This window comes from Antedon bifida, chromosome 4 (genome assembly GCF_963402885.1).
Source record: "Antedon bifida chromosome 4, ecAntBifi1.1, whole genome shotgun sequence".
Taxonomy (NCBI): Eukaryota; Metazoa; Echinodermata; class Crinoidea; order Comatulida; family Antedonidae; genus Antedon; species Antedon bifida.
This window is the reverse complement of record NC_136229.1, coordinates 32,297,892-32,303,880: the sequence shown is the minus strand read 5'-3', so window position 1 is coordinate 32,303,880 and position 5,989 is coordinate 32,297,892. Positions and strand designations below refer to the sequence as shown.

The window sequence follows — 5,989 nt, the reverse complement described above, 5'->3', positions numbered from 1 at the left end:
TCTGATCTTCAGTGAATCGTCTGCTTGTACATATAACCGTTCGATACTCATGATCCGGTTACATTGTATCCTCTTGGTGCCTGGTTCTACCTGTTTTTCAGCGCGGCAGGGTACAAGGATGCTCCGAAGGTTAAATAATGTCTTAAATAAGTAAAAGGTCACCTTTTGTGTGGGGTGAAACAAAGGTGAAGATCAATAAAAAAAGAAAGAAGACACGCACACAATCTGGTACCACCTGATTTACCTTCTTTCATCATGCAAGGATTAGTTAAGAATTTAGTAAAATGATGGGGATTAAACTTACACCATGTTTACCGATACTAGAGAACTAAATAGGCCTAACAACCCAATTATCTATCAGTTGACAAAAAGTGTGATATGCCCAAATATGGGAGTATCGTATGCTATGACATCATCGTCACATTTGGTTGTCACATAACGTTTGGTAATGTAGTAAGAGGTCCATGGTGAGAGCTATGTTTAACGCTTCCCGACCCCATCCGCGCCACCTGTACTGATATGGTCACGGATGACATTGTGGAGGCAATCCGGACCAGATCCCAATTCTGGATCATTTTTAGGCCGGGGGAAGATGATGAAATGACTTTTTCGTTCTCAACGGAAACTACATAATGTTTATAAACAATGTACACATTAATACATTAGACAAAATAAAAACATGTAGACTTTAGCATGCACAATAAGAAACCATCCTGTCAAAACAAAATTATGGAAACAAATCGTGGAAATCGAAATGTCTGAATGACGGAAAACGTTCAAGAGAGAGGATTACCCAGATAGCAAGTAACCGTTTGATTGGATCCGTTGTTTTATGACCGTTATGTTGATAACGTTGTTATAACGTTGTTTTGACATTTACAAACGTTTTGTAGTGCAAACGTATAAATAACGTTAACTGAATGTTGTAAACGATTAATATGCTAATGTTTATAGAACTTCACGATTCAACGTTTCCCATAGAATCGTTAAAGTACAAACGTACATTCAACGTGAAAAGTACGCTGGGAAGCTAATCATTTTTAATTAAGTAAGCTCTTGGCGGAACAATCTTTGATTTCTCTTGATTTGAGGTGCTGAGGCGGGAGTTGGTTTTGAAAGTAAAATCACATTTGTATTGTTACCTTTTAATAACGCTGCACTATGTTGTAAACTTGAAGCTTTTGAAGTGCAAGGTTACAGAATTACGCTCAGCTGGCTACTAAAAATTCGATAAAATTAATAATAATAATAGCGATTACATGATTATGTTGTTATGGCGTTTTAAGCAAGATAACTTCCGGTTCATATAAATGATATCTATTCCAAATCAAATCAACCTTGGGTGAATTGACTATTTCTTCCTTTTAAAAACAAATAGGTTTTCTTCTCACGCCACAGAACAAAATACATGTACACAGGCATGTAAATAGTAAGGAGACTAGTATTGGATATTAATACGAACAATAAAATATCATGCATTATAATATATTTCCACCTCGTTAAAAATAGAGCAGTCGGTCTTTCAACTCATAAAATATTCTCACCAACTACACATTCATTTTTTGTATAGGCCTACTATTTTATTGAATGAACTCTCTAGACTATTAGTACACCTCATTTTAAAATAATCAGAAATTTAAACAGTTGAAAACATTCAACTATATTTTTATGATAAGCCCTATGGTACCTATTCATATTAATTTTATTTACTTTAATGATATTAATATTTATATTTGCTAATTAATAGCATTCGAAATGTTGACATGCCAATTTCATTTAAATTTGTCATAGCAAAATATTGAAATCAATTGTTTGTAGGCCTAACATATTTATTTTGTTGTAACTGTATTACTGAAGTAAATTATTCAAATTATTGTACAGTTGCCCAAGTTATCCAAGTAACGTGTTTGTTCTCTTTATCCAAAACATCTTCGTTCATCCGTACCGTCTTTACAGTCGTTCTCGCCGTCGCACACCCACGATCGCGGAATGCACACTCCAACGTCACACTTATGTTGATCCTCATAACAATCTTTACATAGCGTAGCGCCCTCGTCTGAGTTATCCGGGCAATCTTTCTCCGCATCACATACGTAACTAAAACAAAAGTAAAATTGGCGGAAATGATAACACTACTTTTCAATCAAGTTTGCGCCGTACAAAGAGATTTCAAGAGGGGATTATAATTATTTTAATAGCGTCCTCTGGTTTGATTTATTTTGTTTAAATAGTATAGCGCCATCTATAGTTTAGATATGCTTTTATAACAACTTCCAATCGGTTTAATTATTCCCATTTTTTTTGTCTGAATAGACACAAAAAAGGGGGAAAACAATGAAAAGCCTACTCTTTGTTGATGCATTCTCCTGAACTACAAGTAAAAAACTTTGAAGAGTCACATCCGCTCGGTGGTGGAGTGTTGTTACCGCCGCCGCCGCCACCGTTGCAATTCATCTCATCGCTTCCACCATCCCAGCAGTCATCATCCCCATCACAAACCCAAATGTCTGGTATGCAAGAAACTGGTCCACTGGCGCACTGGAAATAGTTGTCTGGACAGTTGCTAGAGAGGCCTACTAAAGAACGAATTAAACATGTTAGACTGAAATTATGAACAAGAAAAAGAATTTCATCATTTTTTTTAAAACATTGTACATTATTTTCACATGATTTGATGAATGAACGTATTGGATCTTGTCATTGGTCAAATAACTTGCGTTGCGCGTACGTCCTTCACTATGCGTTGCGCGTACGTCTTTTGCTTTGCGCGCATGTCCTTAAAGCCCGGCGCACACTAGAGCTTTCGGCTGAGCCAACTTAACACTTGGCTCATAGTGTGCGCCGGGGGAATTCGTGAGGAATCGGCCACGCCATTTTTCTCAAGTGTGCGCCGAACGTGAGCAGATAGCTCACAAAAAAAATCCACTGCGCATGACATGTTCTGATATATTATAATAATATGTCAGCGCGCCGTATAGCATAGTAAGTAATTATCCAATCAGAATATCGCGTACTGAAGGCGTTTAGTGTGCGTCTCTAGTGTGCTCTGCTCTGCGCCTCTAGTGTGCTCCGCCGGGCTTTACTTGTGTTGCGTCCAATGATCGTCGACATTTTTTCAGGGCAGCATTAGCAATTGAAAAGAGGTAGTAAGAAATAACAAAAAAAGTGTCATATTTATAAGAATGGAAATAAGAACATAATTAAGTGACCGTTTTGAAGCTTCTTACCTCCTCCAGCAGTTACCAAACTAAATGACAGTGTTACTGTTACCAACAATACAATCCCCAACATGTTATTAAGTGTACTCGAAATTGTAATGTATTGTTTTATATTTGTTATCACTTATAATCTTATCTTATAGTGAAAATGCCCATCTGCCAAGTCCACGTTGCAACAGCCACGAGATAATACCGTTACATTTCAAACGTGGACTTTATTATCAGTATTTAATTTGCATTTTTGTACTAGGCACAGTGTCCCTTAATGTGGCATTGTAATTATGGACCATTTATAAGAACTTTATTGTAAATGCTATTTATGTACAATATGTTTATAAATAAATAAGTAATACAGTATGTTTATAAAATTGATTTATATATACTGTTATGTATTATGATATCCAATGACGACAGCAGGTACTATTTTGGTCAAGTCACGACATCGGTCCTGAGTCTATTGTCCTAGGAGGTCGTCGTCTATTGATCATTTTAATCTAAGTATCACAGAAGCTTGGTTCCCACTAAAACGCAACGCAAGGACGTAAACGCAACGCAAGCGTTTTAACCAATGACAAGCGAAGTTATAGACAGCAATCACAAGCGAATAAGCCATCGCTTGTGATTGGTCAATTCACTTGCGTTGCGTTACGTCCTTGCGTTGCGTCGCTAGTGGGAAACACGCTTTAGATACTTATATCCATATATATTATTAAAGCGTGGTTCCCACTAGCGACGCAACGCAAGGACGTAACGCAACGCAAGTGAATTGACCAATCACAAGCGATGGCTTATTCGCTTATGATTGCTAAAGCTTGGTTCCCACTAGAACGTAACGCAAGGACGTAAACGCAACGCAAGCGTTTTAACCAATGACAAGCGAAGTTATAGACAGTTAGCAATCAAAAGCGAATAAGCCATCGCTTGTGATTGGTCAATTCACTTGCGTTGCGTTACGTCCTTGCGTTGCGTCGCTAGTGGGAACCACGCTTAACTGTCTATAATAACTTCGCTTGTCATTGGTTAAAACGCTTGCGTTGCGTTTACGTCCTTGCGTTATGTTCTAGTTGGAACCAAGCTTTATACAGTTTATTTGAACGAGGTCAAAGTGCATAAAGTTTGTTTTCCACGCGCAACACAATGAGGTACGCACACCCAAGGGAGATTGACCAATTAGAATAAGCCATTGCCTTTTTTCTTTTGTAGCTTACGCCACCTTTTAATCTCATAATTTTCTATCATATTTTTTTTTTAAATCGAACGTAATGTCTATCATATTTTAAACATCAGTATTATTTTCTGTTAAACCCAAACATTGTGTTTCTTATCTACTTTAACATTTTACTGTTATACGACAGCTATTTATTGCCAATCATCATCCACGTCATCATCGCGCTACCTTTTCCAACTACACAGTTACGTGATCGAATAGCTGCGATGTTCATGTTCATCGCGTGTCTGCTGAGCTTTTCGATTCGCATGAGTGCTCATGATCGCGTCATAGTTTATTTCCTGAGCTCTGATTGGTTGCGCAATGTTTGACTATACTACTAGAATTCGCCGTAGAGAGAGTTGGAAGATGGAAACATGAATACGCATGCGTATAAAACTGACGCTTTCGATTCGCGCGAACAAATTCGCCAAGTGGAAAATCGTTACTTTAACGCTATTTTCCCAACATGCAACACTAAGCTCTGAACCCGGCGTAAACAAAACGAAATACTTTAGTTACGTACGTGCGTCGAGAACATTCTGAATAATAGCGTCAATGAAAAACGTTAACCGAAGGGTATCGAAACATGGAAGAATCATTACATTTCTGTTGAACAAAAGTGGTGAATTTAAAGTTATGTTTTTAATTAAGCCAAATAATAACAATTGTTCATCGCAATATGCTATCTATCACCCAATATGCAAGTTTAAACACGCTTAGCTAGTCTTTAGGCATTTAATTTGCGAGCAGCATGCATTGTATGCGCTTTCAATGCGTTAAGTACGTTAACGCAACTCCAATGATGATGATGATGCAGACGAGTAGAATGTTGACGTCATACGTTTACGTGCTCATGTGAAAGCGCCCTAATATTTACAATGAGTTATGTGTTCATTACCAATATAAGTACTTCCAGCTAGTTCATGAGATTTTCGCGCTAACCAAACATTCCTTTACCCTGGATTGTAGCCTACGGGTTTTGTAATCCGTTGTCCGATGTTTTTGGAAATCAACCTCGAAACAGACTCTGGACAAACACTTGAACTCGAAGGACGGAAATCGTCATGGACAGAATAAAAAAGTGACCAATAAATAAGTAAATACACCACTCTGGCCAGACTGAAGTAATCCGTGAATAAACCCAACGATACGGGGTGTATTTTTTCTCGTTAAACTGTCCGATGCGCTCGGTTGTTAATATAAAAAGGTCGAGGTTCTTTTATTTTGGATCGAATGTACAGAAAAGTTTTAAAGTACATTACTTTTTGAAAGTTCATTTTTTTCTGAGAGCACGCGTCTTATGGCTGTTGGCCTGGTTTTTTCTCACTGTAACATACTTTAACTTAAAAATGAATATTTCTTTCGGAATTTGACAATGTATGTCCTCCTGATAATACGTGTTACATGAATAGTTTATGTCTTCCGAGACCAAACATCTTATCGGTTGTTGATCGATTTATTTGCCAATGTAAGGATGACGGAGAATGCTCTAGATGCCCCGATGGATCATTTGAATGTTCAAACAATAACTGTATCTCAAACGATCTCATACGGTATGCAA

At 37.6% G+C, this 5,989-nt stretch overlaps 1 long non-coding RNA gene across 2 annotated transcripts in view; it reads right to left on the bottom strand.

Moving 5' to 3' along the window:
• Positions 1–1,598: 1,598 nt before the first annotated feature.
• Positions 1,599–5,989, bottom strand: part of LOC144840897 (uncharacterized) — a 53,062-nt gene continuing 48,671 nt past the window's right edge. For both annotated transcript variants that reach the window (XR_013611970.1, XR_013611971.1), the window contains exons 2-3: positions 2,348–2,576; positions 1,599–2,097 (exon numbers count right to left, since the gene is read on the bottom strand). This is a non-coding gene — a long non-coding RNA (uncharacterized LOC144840897). The remainder of the gene's footprint in view (positions 2,098–2,347; positions 2,577–5,989) is intronic.